General features: G+C 38.8%; 1 long non-coding RNA gene across 1 annotated transcript in view; it reads left to right on the top strand.

Annotated features, from left to right (window-relative positions):
- Positions 1–15,000, top strand: part of LOC144980188 (uncharacterized) — a 20,094-nt gene that overhangs the window by 600 nt on the left and 4,494 nt on the right. Inside the window, exon 2 of the long non-coding RNA XR_013646833.1 lies at positions 5,330–5,405. This is a non-coding gene — a long non-coding RNA (uncharacterized LOC144980188). The remainder of the gene's footprint in view (positions 1–5,329; positions 5,406–15,000) is intronic.

Genomic DNA, 15,000 nt, shown 5'->3' with positions numbered 1-15,000 from the left:
ATCCTATTTACCTTAGCTTGTGCAGTGACGGTAGCAGTACCATGGCTAATGGCGCTTTGAGGCCTAGTTATTGCTTTCGTCCGCTGACTCAAATGATTATTTATCAATCTATTTAGACCATAATGATGGTAACTAGGTACCCATAATATAATGTCATTTGACGTTGGAAATCGCCAATTTTAATTGTTGATGGCACAAAAGATTTCTCTTGGTCAATGTTATTTTTCCACAATACTATTGCTTGTTATTATCAACACTAAAGCCCGCTCCTTTCACTTTTCTGAATTAAAAATTCACCTCAAATACCGGAGCATACTCAATGTCTCAATCGCTTCTATGTTAATGTTTGTGTTGAGAATATTGGCTATTAAGCTTAAATGCTGGCCAACTAACTTCGCGGTGTTTGTGTGTATTGAACCCGTGACTTCAAGAAGTCGGGGAGAGAAGGCTCTAATAAGACTAAGGTTTGAAGCGAATTTTTTGGGGTCGTGGATAACTCATACGGCAGAGTCACGATCTCCCTGGCCAGGCGGAGTTGTCGTACCAGTAGAGTCGCCGGTTCGAGTCCCCATCGCCGCCGCGAATTTTTATTCTCTGTTGTCTTCAGGCACTTTCCTTCTCACTTCAGCTCTTGTTATTTTCCACAATACAGTAACATGAGAATTAAAACATGTGTATGTCTGTTCGTAATAATATGTTCTATTTTCTCCGCACATATTTCAGTTTCTCCACTTGTATTATAAAAGTTAATATATATTATGCTTAAAAGAAATAAGTAAATTAGTAGGACAAAGGGGTTCAGTAATATATATAGGAGCAATAATTCATTGAAGCCAGTCCATCTTAATACAAATACCTTGGTGTAACGATTGATGACAGGCTCAAGTGGGATGAACACGTGAAAACAATTAAACATAAGATGTTCAGACTTATTCATTTATTTATCAAAACTCTTTAAAGTTTAGAATAGATAAACCCTCTGCACATTATTATATAAAGCAGTGATTGAAAGAGTCTTGTCATATTGTATAACAGCTTGGGAAAGCAATTGCTTATCAGTGGAAAGGAACAAAATAGATTCAAGAATTGAAAAATCCATTAAATGCTTTATAAATGATGTTGACAATGTAGATATTTTAATTGAGAAATCCTGTATAAGTAAAATTTAGAAAAAGGTTATATTAAATGACCAGCATCCACGAAGACTATCAGATTATGTCAGGAAGGAGTGGTCGCCCTTTCTCTCCCCCTCGTGGATCTTTACCTTGCAGTGGTGAGGGGGCTTGAGCCACACGAGAGGGCAAAGGTGTAAATCCCGGTCGACCGTCACGAGACCATCCCGGGTATCGAGCCAACAAGCCACATGAGCTGCTCGCCCCGGTGTGTGACTAAATTTGATCCAACCCGGTGCCCGAATAGCAGCCCTATCCCGGGCGCCACACTATTATCTTCATGTCGAGTCCCAATCAGTCCCGTCAATGGCGAAGCGGTCTGCCGCCTAGCCAAATAATACCGCGTTCGTGTCGCCAGGGTCGTCGGCACGTCCGAGAAAAAAGCAAACGTCCCATGCATCAATTGATTCGCGGCCTGCCAATCGGAAAATGCGACGGCGGGGATGGCGAACTGACGCACATATTGTCCCTGAACGTCGAGAGCCAGAGTATGGCAAAAAATGAGCTTTTATCAAAGCTATTGGCCGCCCATAGCGTAGACATCCTCCTGTTACAGGAGACCCACCTTTACTCAAGCGCGCAATCTTTCCGATTCCAGATCCCAGGCTATACGGTGGTCCAACGCAAGGACACTTCGAGGCTCAAAGGAGGGGTTAGCGTTTACGCTAAAGAGCCATCGAAGGTAAGGGTCATTGAGAGCGTAACGGACAGCAATGGGGTGAACCGAATTTCCGTGGAAGTAGGTGGTCTGTGTTTGCATAATATCTACAAACCACCTAGAGCGACTTGGACTACACCACCGGTACCGGTGGTCAGCCATCCTTCCATCTGTCTGGGAGACTGTAATAGCCACCATCACGAATGGGGCTACCGAGACTGCAACGAGGCAGGAAGACAACTCCGCTCATGGATGGACTGTAATGATCTACACCTAGTGTACGATCCTACAGCCAAGGGTACCTTCCGGGGGCCGGTTCTTGTCACAGCTGGGGTGACAATACCGAGGGTGCAGTCTCTCCCACTTTGCAGATGGAACTTCAGGAAGGCTGACTGGGAGGAATTTAGTTCCTATATCGAGCAGGTCTGCCCTGCCATTCCTCCCAAGTCCAAGAATATAACCAGATTCAGCTGGCTACTGGTTAAGAGCGCTCAATGCTCTATTCCACGGGGCAAACGAAAATTCTACACCCCTTGCTGGACAGCAGAGTCGGAAGAGCTGTACCGAGAGTACCAGCAGACCCAGTCCCAGGACGCAGCCGATAGACTACTTCAGTCTCTGGCAGAGGGAAGGAAGCAACGGTGGCAGGAGACCGTGGAAAGTCTCGACTTTACACACTCCAGCCGCCACGCTTGGCGTTTGATAAAGAAATTGGACCCAGATCGGAATTACGAGAAGGCTGCACCGGAGTGTGAGGCAGACACAATTGCCAAGAACATTAAGAACGGTAGTAAACGGGTCCCTAATCAGGCTTTTGAGCGCGGTGTCCGCAAGGCGTACCGTACGATTTTGGACTCGCTACCTGCGGAGGAGTCGGACTGGACGGCCCCGTTCAGTCCCCGAGAAGTGGGTGCAGCCATTAGCGAAGTGAAGAACGGCAAAGCAGCAGGGATAGATGGTGTATATCCCGATGTGGTGACGCATCTGGGCCCCAGGGCACGGGCCTGGCTAACATAGGCAATGTCCGACGTCCTTGCAAAAGGAAAGCTTCCACAAGTGTGGAAGCATGCGAAAATAGTTGCTATCCTGAAGCCAGGGAAACCAGCGAAGGAGGATGACAGTTACAGACCCATATCGCTGCTGAGCTGTCTTTACAAATTTTTGGAGCGTGTTCTATTAAACCGATGGGGGCCGGTCCTAGACGCTGCCCTGCCACCCGAGCAGGCAGGCTTCAGGGAAGGGAGGTGCACCACGGAGCAGGTCATTGCCCTTACAGAGCATATTGAGCACGGGTTCGAGAGAAAACAGCAAACAGGTGCTGTCTTTATAGACCTATCAGCGGCGTACGATACGGTCTGGTGCGAAGGGTTGATGCTCAAACTTGCAAAAATCATAAGGTGCAAAAAGACCTTGAAGTTGTTCTCTTCGATCTTAGGGGAAAGGCAATTCCACGTCGCGCTGGGAGACGGCACGAGCAAAGTAAGGAAACTGAAGAATGGGGTCCCTCAGGAGTCGGTACTTGCGCCAATGTTGTTTAACGTTTACATTAGCGATATGCCGAACACTTCCTCCCTGAGGCTGGGATACGCGGACGACTGGGCACTCGTTACTCAGAGTAAAGTGTGGACCCGTCTCGAGAGCGTAATCAGCGAGGACGTCACCAGACTCAAATCCTACTTTGACAAGTGGTACCTGAAGATAAACACTTCAAAAACCGTGGCCACTGCATTTCACTTATGCAGTGGTTGGCACACCCGCAAACTGAATGTCCTAGCCGGGGACCAGCCACTCCCATATGAGCCGCATCCAAATTATTTAGGGGTGACGTTGGATCGCAGCCTTACCTATCGGGTGCATTCAAAGGGGTTGCCCGGAAGATAGAGAAGCGGAATAGTCTTCTGAGGAAGCTGGCGGGATCGACTTGGGGCGCTCCTGAAAACGTCCGCCTTGGCACTATGCTATTCCACCGCGGAGTATTGCGCTCCAGTGTGGGGTAGAAGCAGAAACGTTGAGAAGGTGGATGTAAAACTTCGCAAGTCGATGCACATAGTGTCAGGAACGCTAGCAACAACCCATAGAGAATGGGGCCCGATAATGGCAGCGATCCAGCCCCCCGATGTCCGGAGGGAGACAATTACGGGAAACTGGCTGAGTAAGATCAAAGAGAGAGGGAATGGGGATACCCCTCTCATGCGCATAATGGACGGTGCCCCCGTTTCGAGCCGAAATAAGTCCCGACAACCCTTGTACGCAGAATCCCTGACTACGGACAGAGCTGCACATACGAGATGGAAGTCGGTTTGGACGAATTCAATCCCTCGTGGGGGCGGGGACCTACACTCCTCTAAGCTTGGTGAGAAGTTGCCAGGCTTTGATACCAGTAAGAGGAGACACTGGGTATCTGCGAATCGGCTTCGGTCGAGGAGCTGCCTAACGGCAAGTGCGTTACATCGGTGGGGTCTAACTACCTGTCCAATATGTTCACGCTGTGGGCAAGAACCCGAGACGGCAGAGCATCTAGTCGAAAGGTGTGTTGTGACGATGCTACCCGGTGGGTTCGCGACGGTGCACGAATGCGGACCGGACTTTGCTGATTGGGTCGATCGTCATAACATAGTAGTGTGAACCATAAGAGGCTGCTGCTGCCCTTTCTCTATTACAACTAAAAAAATCTTTTCTGCCGTCTTCTATTTCGCTTTTTGATAGCAAGCAATAATCATTTTATCCAAATAATGTATATATTAATTAATTAATTTCATGTTTTGTAATCTTTTCAATTTTCAATTTACGGTGATAATTTTAACTATTTTACAGTGTTGAAATTATTCATATATAAACACAAATCTGGGTATGAAACCGCTCCTTATTTATCGATACATCATTTTTTTTCATTTATCTACTTATAACACGTCCTTTTTGGGATGCAATAAATTATTATTATTATTATTATTATTATTATTATTATTATTATTATTATTATTATTATTATTATTATTATTATTATTATTATTATTATTATTATATCATTATTATTACTATTATCATTATTATCATTATTATTATTATTATTATCATTATTATTATTATTATTATTATTATTATCATTATTATTATTATTATTTTTTTTTTTTATTATTATTACTATTATTATTATTACTATTATTATTATTATTATTATTATTATTATTATTATTATTATTATTATTATTATTATTATTATTATTTATTATTATTATTATTATTATTATTATTATTATTATTATTATTTATTATTATTATTATTATTATTATTATTATTATTATTATTATTATTATTATTATTATTATTATTATTATTATTATTATTATTATTATTATTATCATCATCATCATTACACACATCCAAGGATCTCCGCCTTACTGCATTCATTCAATTTGTCAACATTCAATTGTTATTTCATTAAAAACCCATATTTGTTCGAACATGTTTAACTATCAATATCTTATTGATATTTTCCAGGAACAACAATGAAAACTCTGACCTTCACCTTGATTCTTCTATCTTTGTCTGGCAAGATCCAGTCCTATGGCTATGGGTATATTTCACCAACATTCATGCATATATTATTTGATAAAATTGTGTGACAAGACACTGACCTCCCATTGTGAGCAGGGAGGTCCTTACTGTGTCTTCTATCCCCCTATATCTGTTTTTCAACTTGTCTGTCTTTGACTTTTGATGAGATTACTTTGTTTTGTCCTTGCCCTGGCCGGATGCCCTAGCTGCGAGGGAAACAGTCAGATGAATAGTTAGAGATTTTTGGAGATTCTATTTTTTCCCTTATAAATCATTTCTCTATTATGCATTGTATTATGTTTTCTTTACATAATTTTATATATGATATTTAAACATTTGAGTTTGTCCCTCTTTGTTGGGACCTGTGCTTGTATCAGGATGAGACTTTTTACGTGATCTCAAACTAAGTACTTTGATAGTGTGCTCTTGGAATCTACATCTGTACCCTATTTGAACCAATTCCTTTTTAGTAGGGTCTCCGAGGCCATCGGTGCTTCGGATCCGTATAAAAGCTTAACTTTCTTTATAGGCCAAATAAGCAGACAAGAAATAACATTTTGTCCGATTGGAACTTGGATCTGACCTTTCGGGGGTCAAATTGAAGTCAAACAAGGTGAAATTATGGTTAAATTCTAAACTCCCATAATATCAAGAATTTGATAACTTGCAAATAACCAAAAATTTAAATGGATCCTAATATATCACCTGAGAAAAAATAATTAAATTCATACATCACTTCAAGGAGTTATTTATGTCTTCTTTCTAAAAAGAGCACTATTTTCCGGAATATCACTTAAACTGTTAAGAAAATAATAATAATAATAATAATAATATAATAATAATAATAATAATAATAATAATAATAATAATAATAATAATAATAATAATAATAATAATAATAATAATAATAATAATAAGGATAAAGTTTAAAGCTATTCAGAGAACAGCTGGTAGAATAAAGAGGGATTACAGGTTATGCAAAGACAATGGCATACAAACAAAAATGAGAGAAGAATTTGAAAATGCACTCACGATACAAAGCCAAAGTGAACCTGATAACGAAAAATGTGAAAAACAATTTGATATATTCCAAAAGTGTGTCAAAGCAACTGCAGAAAAGCATTTACCAATAGCTCAAATAAACAGCAAAAAGGAATGGATGACAAATGAAATTCTAAACCTATTTGAAGAAAGACGAAAATGCAACAGAGGGTCTGCAGAATACCAAACATTGAACAACCACATAAATCCAAATGCATCGAGGCACACGAGAACTATCTAGACTGGAAATGCTGCGAAATCGAAAGAGAATACAAACCCAACCCCCAACAAGCTCACCAAAGAATAAAAGAACTATCAGGGAAAAGGAAAAGCAAAACAGCAGGAAGTTGTATCCAAAACAAACAAGGGGAACTGCTATTTGAAGAACAACATATAGAAAGCCGATGGGTAGAATACATAGGCGAACTGTACAATGATCCAAATAGAAATGAACCACCACTGAAATTCAAAGAACCATTAAGCGGACCAAACATCACCAAAAGTGAAATTGAACATGCCATGGAACGAATGAGGGATGGTAAAGCAACAGGCCCTGATGAAATATCTGTAGAGGTATTAAAAAGCCTAGGAGATCTAGCAATTGATGAACTTCACATATTATTCAACAATATATACAACACTGGGAAAATTCCAGAAGATCTCTGTAACTCTATTTTCATAGCAATACCAAAGAAAGCAGGTGCAGTCAGATGCGAAAATTTTAGAACTATAAGTTTAATAAGCCACATCAACAAAATACTGTTGCGTATAATTATCAACAGGCTAAGGAATAAGATTAACCCCGAAATCGCAGAAGAACAATATGGATTCCAACCTGACAGAGGGACAAGGAACGCAATATACCTCCTCCGTGTTTTAAGTGAAAGAGCTATACAGGTTCAGACCCCACTATACCTCTGTTTTGTCGACTACAAAAAGCTTTTGATAGAGTACGCCACGAAGAAATACTAAAACAACTGCACTCCATTGGCGCTGATGAGAAAGACCTCAGACTCATGCAAACATTATACTACACCCAGCAGGCATCTATCAAAATCGGAAACGCTACAGGAAATTCCATTCCTATTAAGAAAGGAGTCCGTCAAGGGTGTGTTGCCTCACCAGATCTGTTTAATCTATACCAAGAAACAATCATGAGGGGCATAACTAATATGGAGGGAATAAAAGTAGGAGGTCACAACATAAATAATATAAGATACGCAGACGATACGGTACTCATTGCAACATCAGAAATCCAACTTCAAAAGATTGTTGACAAGGTGGTAGTAGATAATGAAGCCAAGGGAATGGAAGTGAATATCACCAAAACGGAATGCATGGTAATACAGAAAACCCCGAAAACAACAACACCTGCAATATAACGATTCACGGCGAGCAACTTACCAACGTAGAAAGTTTTAAATACCTAGGTTCAATAGTGACAACAGATGGAAGATGTAACCGAGACATACGAGCAAGAATAACTCAAGCCAAACAGGCCTTCATGGACCTGGGAAACATTTTGAAAAACAAACAGATGTCGTTCGGGATTAGATTCCGAGTCTTGAAGTGCTACGTGTGGCCAATCTTGTTATACGGATGCAAAAGCTGGACTACAAATGCAGAAACACAAAAGAACATTGAAGCTTTTGAAATGTGGTGCTTGAGAAGGATGCAGAGAATATCGTATACTGCACACAAAACGAACGAAGAAGTGCTAAAACAAACATACCAACAAAGGAAACTAATGCCCTTAATAGTGGATCGACAACTATCCTTTTTCGGACACATAGTAAGGAAAGATAAAAATGAATACCTGGTAAGTTGTGGAAAAATACCTGGTAAACGCGCCCGGGGGAGACAAAGAAAAACACTCAGAGACCAACTGAAGGGCTTCACCAACCTAACAATCCAAGAGCTGTTTGAAAAAGCAAGAGACAGGGAGGAATGGAGAGAGATAATTCATGCAGTATCCGAAGCCTGGACCAGGCATGGAACCTAGAATAATAATAATAATAATTAATAATAATAATAATAATAATAATAATAATAAATGATAATAATAATAATAATAATAATAATAATAATAATAATAATAATAAATAATAATAATAATAATAATAATAATAATAATAATAATAATAATAAATGTACATTTATATAGCGCTTATGCCGAGGCTTCGAATCGCTTCACATAACATATATACACATACACACACATAAATGCACACACTTAACTGAATGTATACACGAGTGAACACACACACACACACACACACACATACACACACACAAATGCACGAAAGTAGGCGCTTTGCAATAATTCTTGGCATAATCTAATTTAAATACTTCCCAAAGAGATAGGTTTTTTGTTTAATTTTGAATTTATCAATGCTGCTTTCAAGTATGACTGACAGTGGGAGTGAATTCCAAGTGATAGGGCCTACTTTACTGAATGATCTCTCGCCAAAACGTTTAAGATTAGTTTTTGGAATTTGAAAGAGATACAATTTTGAGGACCTGAGATTTTGAGTGGGGTTGGAGGGGACAATCAAGTCTTGAATTTAAGCAGGGCTTCGTGAATTGATGGCATCAAAACAAAGTAGAGCAATTTTGTATTCAATACAAGCTTTAATTGGTAGCCAGTGCAATTCCCTCAACATCGAGTCACTGCGACCAATACCTAGGACAAGCCTTGCTGCTCTATTCTGAACTTTTGTAGTTTTTCCATTTCTATGTCAGGCAGACCAACACGTAGCGAGTTACAGTAATCAAGGCGTGAAGGTATCAGTGCACAAACGACCGTCTTCAGCAAATGGAGAGGAATGTATTGTTTCATTCGATAGATTCTCTTTAATTCAAAATTCATGGTTTTGATCATCTGGTTTATTTGATGTTCCATGCTGAAACAGTCGTCGAGCACAACGCCAAGGTTTTTCGCTTTGGATGATATACTGATGTGACAATCACCAACAAGTACTGATGGTAATATTGTCTTTTTAATATTTGACGGAGTGTCGCAAAGCATAATCTCCGTTTTGTAATGATTAAGTTTTAATTTATGGTCCTGCATCCAATTCCAAATAGACGAGCAGCATTGCTCAATATCAGATAAAGCTGTATTTATACCCGATGGCACAGCGGATTTGTACAATTACGTATCGTCGGCATACATATGGTAATTCACACCATGTGCAGAAATGACTATTATAACTTGTAAAGAATACTGTTATAGTTCAAACAGAGAATAACATTATTTCCAAATTGTAAAATAAATCGGATCATAGTTAATGGAGTTATCGCCCATTGAATTCTGTCTTAAAAATAGAACTCAAAAACGTAAAAGGAAGTCTATAGCACTCTAAGATGTCTATTGTTATGTGTCTATAGGCTCTATACAAAAAATCTTAGCTCTTTATAAAACTTCATATATCGCCCTTTCTTCCCATTGGAAAGAAAACCAAAAAATGTGTGTATTTGTGAAACATCTAGAAAAGTGTTGATAAAACAATACATTTCAAGAAAAATTATGAGCAACTGAGTAAGTTAAAAATGATTTGTAGTACACAACTAAATCAGATGATACTCAATGGGGTTATCGCCCATTAAAGCTTGTAATTAATTATAATACTCGTAGCCTGTTTGGGAAATCAATACCAGCCAAATAACAAAATTTGTTGTTGATGAACCGGAATACAAAAGTCTTAGGTATCTTGTCTCAATTCAAAAGAGTCATTGTACTTTTTTCAGATTTTTACTGCAGCAAGTTTCTTGTAAAATGCCTCGAAGACCGTTAGCAAAACAAAATATTAGTAGACAATAATGGAAGCTACAAAAGAGATTAACATGATTTGTAAATTAAGGCTTATCAATCGAACTTCTCGTTCCTACTCAAGCCTTCCTGTTAATTTGTCAGGGAATTCATGACCCAGACTAACATTCTGTGAGATATCTTCGCCTTTTTGATTTTCTGGAGAAGTCTTTTGAATTATATTTATTTGTCAAATGCCTTAACAATATCTATCAATACTACAATTGTTTCTTTGCTTTTTGAATGCCGTCAAATTTATTCGTTGTGAAATATATGTTATCTAGTACTAGACTTCGATCTGAGCTTTTTAATGACATACTCCATCTATTCGGGGGAGATTGTATGTGCATGGTATCCCCTATAGCAAAAGTTTCTAAACAGAATAATCATTAAAAAATCATAAATATATTAAACAAAATATAATTTAAAATTAGATTTTCATTTTGAAAACAATTTATCTTGTTTATGAACCAGATTTAACAGAAACCATGAAATTATTGGTTGGTAACATTGATTTAAAAAGAAAAAATGTACAATAATTAGGGAAAGAAATGGCCAAGATTTTAAATCTCGTATTAGAGAAGTGTTTCATTTGCATATTGACATTTACAAAACAGGCTGCAGTTCAATGTTGCCTTCGTGCATTTGCATTGGAAAGCAGAGCATCCGATTAATATGGAAACAGCTTTGGCTTTAAGCAGCGTGGTTAAAACATGAATCAGTCTATCATTATCTTCCTTCCATTCGCATTATTTTGAGTTGGTAAGACATCGACCTTTCAAAGTGCTGATACAAAACATCACCTGCTGGAAGGATTTTGTCAACGTCTCCCGTTTTGTGAATGAAAAGGTTCATCCTTACAAGATTAATATTTTGTTCAATGGCTTCACCTTTGTATATTTGGCAGTAGTTGACATATAACTAATCACATAGAGACTTTGAGATATCTGTAATGGATCATTCAGGATATTTGGCAATTCATGAATAACCGGAGACAGTGGGGCTATGGTAAGGATGTTATAACGTGAACCTCAATCTAGCTCACCTCCTTCTCCTGTGCGGGGTGGTTGTAGATGAGGTATGAGAGATGACAACAGTAAGGGTCATCCATCAATATATGTCGTCAGATTTCCTCATTAGTTGTAGGATGTCCGTCCTTATCCATTCCTTTACATTATCCACCCAGCACCTTGTTTGCCGTACACTCCTTCTGCCTCCCTCCAAAGTCCATTGCATCATGGTCTTTGCCAATGTCTCATGGCGACAAACATGACTAAACCAAGACACTTAACGACATGAACGCTTCCCTCTAAACTTAAACGCAGATGTGATGACAGAACCCGTCAATGCATGAAACAATATAGAAATGTTCAAGTCTCTTGGCCAATATTTTGGCAATGCTGTTCAGATTAATTACTTCCTTGGAATTTCAAAAATATTTTATGCAAATATTAGCTGCAGGATTTGCTGCAATGATATAATGATGATTGGCTATGAAGATGACAATAACATCAATATTTCGGGGTCTGTTAAAGTCTGAATGATTGTGTTTGAAGGCCTTGCAAAATATGGGGGGGGGGGGGGAGTCTCCTTCTTCGTTGTTGCATTGTCCCACAGAATTACAAAGAATAAAAATGATGTCATATACAGTGCTTTTTCCTCTTTGACTGTTTCCATCACAAGCATACAAGACAGGTATTTGAAGATATTTTTTGTCTGCATTCATCAAAAATTTTTTTGCCAGGCCCTTGAAATTTTGACCAAATCAATCACACCTTGCCGACTGCTATGACATTGTTTTTCTTTTCCTGCTTTCTTTTAGAGACAGGGGAATATAAACGTCTCAACCAGCATCTACTCTAGTTGCTAGATTCAGTCATGTAAGATTCTTGATAAAGCACTTTTCCTCAAAAAATGTGTCAAATATATTTTCCTTTATTTTTTTTTCTGTTACACTATAAAGTAAAAAGAAATGAAATTGGAGACACTGACTCTAATCCACCACCCATAAGGAGATCCGACTATGTGTATCCATTGGGCATTCCTCAAGATGATAAAACAGGTGGAAATGCTGATGATACATACCTAAAATTTCTTTTAGATCACTGCTCAGGTTTATCCAAAATATAAGAAGTTTTCCCAAAGACACTCTGCTTGTTGCATAAAATGTTCTACTTTTCAGTTACATTGGGGTCTTTTTTAAACCCTTTTTTCGTGATATGGCTGTTCTCAATGAGCCATTACTCGATCTGTAGTATTAATCTTTAAAGGATGATAAGTCTGTCAAATAATTAGTTTTACTTATTACTTTACACGCATGTCATTGACACCCATATAAGCAAATTTTATTCTTTGATTAAATAAGGCGTGATACGCAAGGTATTCTTTGAAAAAGGAATATTAATGCTCACAATAAATCAAATCAAGGGCAATAGTTCAAACAAATTGAAAGGAATTTCCCCAGAACTGTGTCTGTGAATCGGTCAACAAAAAATAAAGTTTTCTTTTCTTTTTCTAAAATGTTTAAAATTACCAAAAGTGTAGTAGTAATTAAATGTTAAATGTAGCTGTCCTTGAACTTGAGTGACCTCTGGATGAAATTCCAATCCGTTTCAAATTTTTTATCAATGTCTCGACAAAGCATCAAGGGTGTTTTCCACCGTGTAATTATGCAGGGTGTTACAGAAGTGTGGAACAAATAAGAAAAAAAGTTTACGGAGAAACAGACAGCACAGCAAAGCACATGATGTTAGCGAAAATAAAGAATAATAATTCAAGATTTATTTGACACGTTTCAGAGTTGAACGATGTTTACAATACACTCATCTGTTTTGGGACTTCAATGTGTCCCCCATTTTGTGTGATTTCAATGTGTCCACCATTTTGTGTGACTTCAATGTGTCCAGCATTTTGTGTGATTTCAATGTGTCCACCATTTTGTGTGACTTCAATGTGTCCAGCATTTTGTGTGATTTCAATGTGTCCACCATTTTGTGTGATTTCAATGTGTCCACCATTTTGTGTGACTTCAATGTGTCCAGCATTTTGTGTGATTTCAATGTGTCCACCATTTTGTTTGATTTCAATGTGTCCACCATTTTGTGTGACTTCAATGTGTCCACCATTTTGTGTGACTTCAATGTGTCCACCATTTTGTGTGACTTCAATGTGTCCACCATTTTGTGTGATTTCAATGTGTCCACCATTTTGTGTGATTTCAATGTGTCCACCATTTTGTGTGACTTCAATGTGTCCACCATTTTGTGTGATTTCAATGTGTCCACCATTTTGTGTGACTTCAATGTGTCCACCATTTTGTGTGATTTCCATGTGTCCACCATTTTGTGTGATCACTGCTTTGATGCATCACTCAAGTTCTCACCAGTTGCTTTGGAGCATTTCTTTGACTACTGATTAAACTGCCATGAATAAACAAAAAATAATCAACTTGAACGATTTCTTTATGAACTGAAACAAATTTCAACATGAAATCTTCATTAGTCTCAGAATAAATACGATTTGTTATAATATGTTCCAGACGTCCGGGACAGCCTGTATTTTCACGTTGGTGTTTTCAAAAACTCAAAAGTTCCAAATAAGGCACTGAAAGACATCTCATTTTAAAATAATTTAGAGATATTATGCTCTATATAAAAGTAAAAGGAAAATCTAATAGTTAATGATAAAAACAATCGTTGTTTTTATTGTGACATTTAATGCGTTAAGTGCAAAACTAACGACAGACTTAGTAGACCTTCCAGGTCATAGAAGTTGCAAAAAGATAAAAAGCAATGAAACGCCCACGTGTAATAATTCGGAGCCATTTTGTGGTACAGTGTGATATATCTAGATGTCATGAGTTGATATAAAGGCCCCCACAGCTATTGACTCAAAAACAGGTGTCACTTGTGACGTTGGGGCTTTCTAATGTATCGTCCAGAATTATATTGTTGAAATTGAGTGTTCGAGGATGTTTTCAACTGGGCGATGCTGTTTGGAGATCTCCCACGCCTAGGGGATTTCGGCCTGGCTGGCAAAGGCAATGTCTGGCGTCCTTGCAAAAGGAAAGCTCCCACAAATGTGGAAGCACGCAAAGATAGTTGCCATCCTGAAGCCCGGAAACCAGCGAAGGAGGCCGACAGTTACAGACCCATATCTCTACTGAGCTGTCTTTACAAATTTTTGGAACGGATTATTAAATTAATTAAGCTACGAGTAAAGTTAGGAAATTGAAGAATGGGGTCCCTCAGGGTTTGGTACTTGCGCCAATGTTGTTTAACACAAGCGACATGCCAAACACTTCCTCCCTGAGACTGAGATACGCGGGCGACTGGGCACTCGTTACTCAAAGTAAAGTATGGACCCGTCTCGAGATAGTACTTAGCGAGGACGTCACCAGACTCAAATCCTACTTCGACAAGTGGTACCCGATGAACACTTCAAAAAACCGTGGCCACTGCATTCCACCTATGCAGTGGCTGGCACACCCGTAAACTCAACATCCTCATTGGGCCCAGCCATTCCCATATGAGCCGCATCCAGAATATTTAGGGGTGACGCTGGACCGAGGCCTTACCTATCGACTGCATCTCGAAGGAGTTGCCTGGAAGATAGAGAAAAACGCAACTGCCTTCTGAGAAATTGGCGGGACCAACTTGGGGCGCTAATAAAACGCCCCCGAGGACGTCCGCCATGGCACTATACTTTTCCATCGCGGAGTATTGCGCTCCAATGTGGGGTAGAAGCAGGAACGTTGAGAAGG

The sequence above is a fragment of the Berghia stephanieae genome, chromosome 9 (assembly GCF_034508935.2).
Source record: "Berghia stephanieae isolate SIO BIC M18660-M18661 chromosome 9, UCSD_Bste_1.3, whole genome shotgun sequence".
Lineage (NCBI taxonomy): Eukaryota > Metazoa > Mollusca > Gastropoda > Nudibranchia > Aeolidiidae > Berghia > Berghia stephanieae.
Note: the sequence above shows the minus strand (reverse complement) of the source record. Positions and strands in the feature narration are given on the sequence as shown.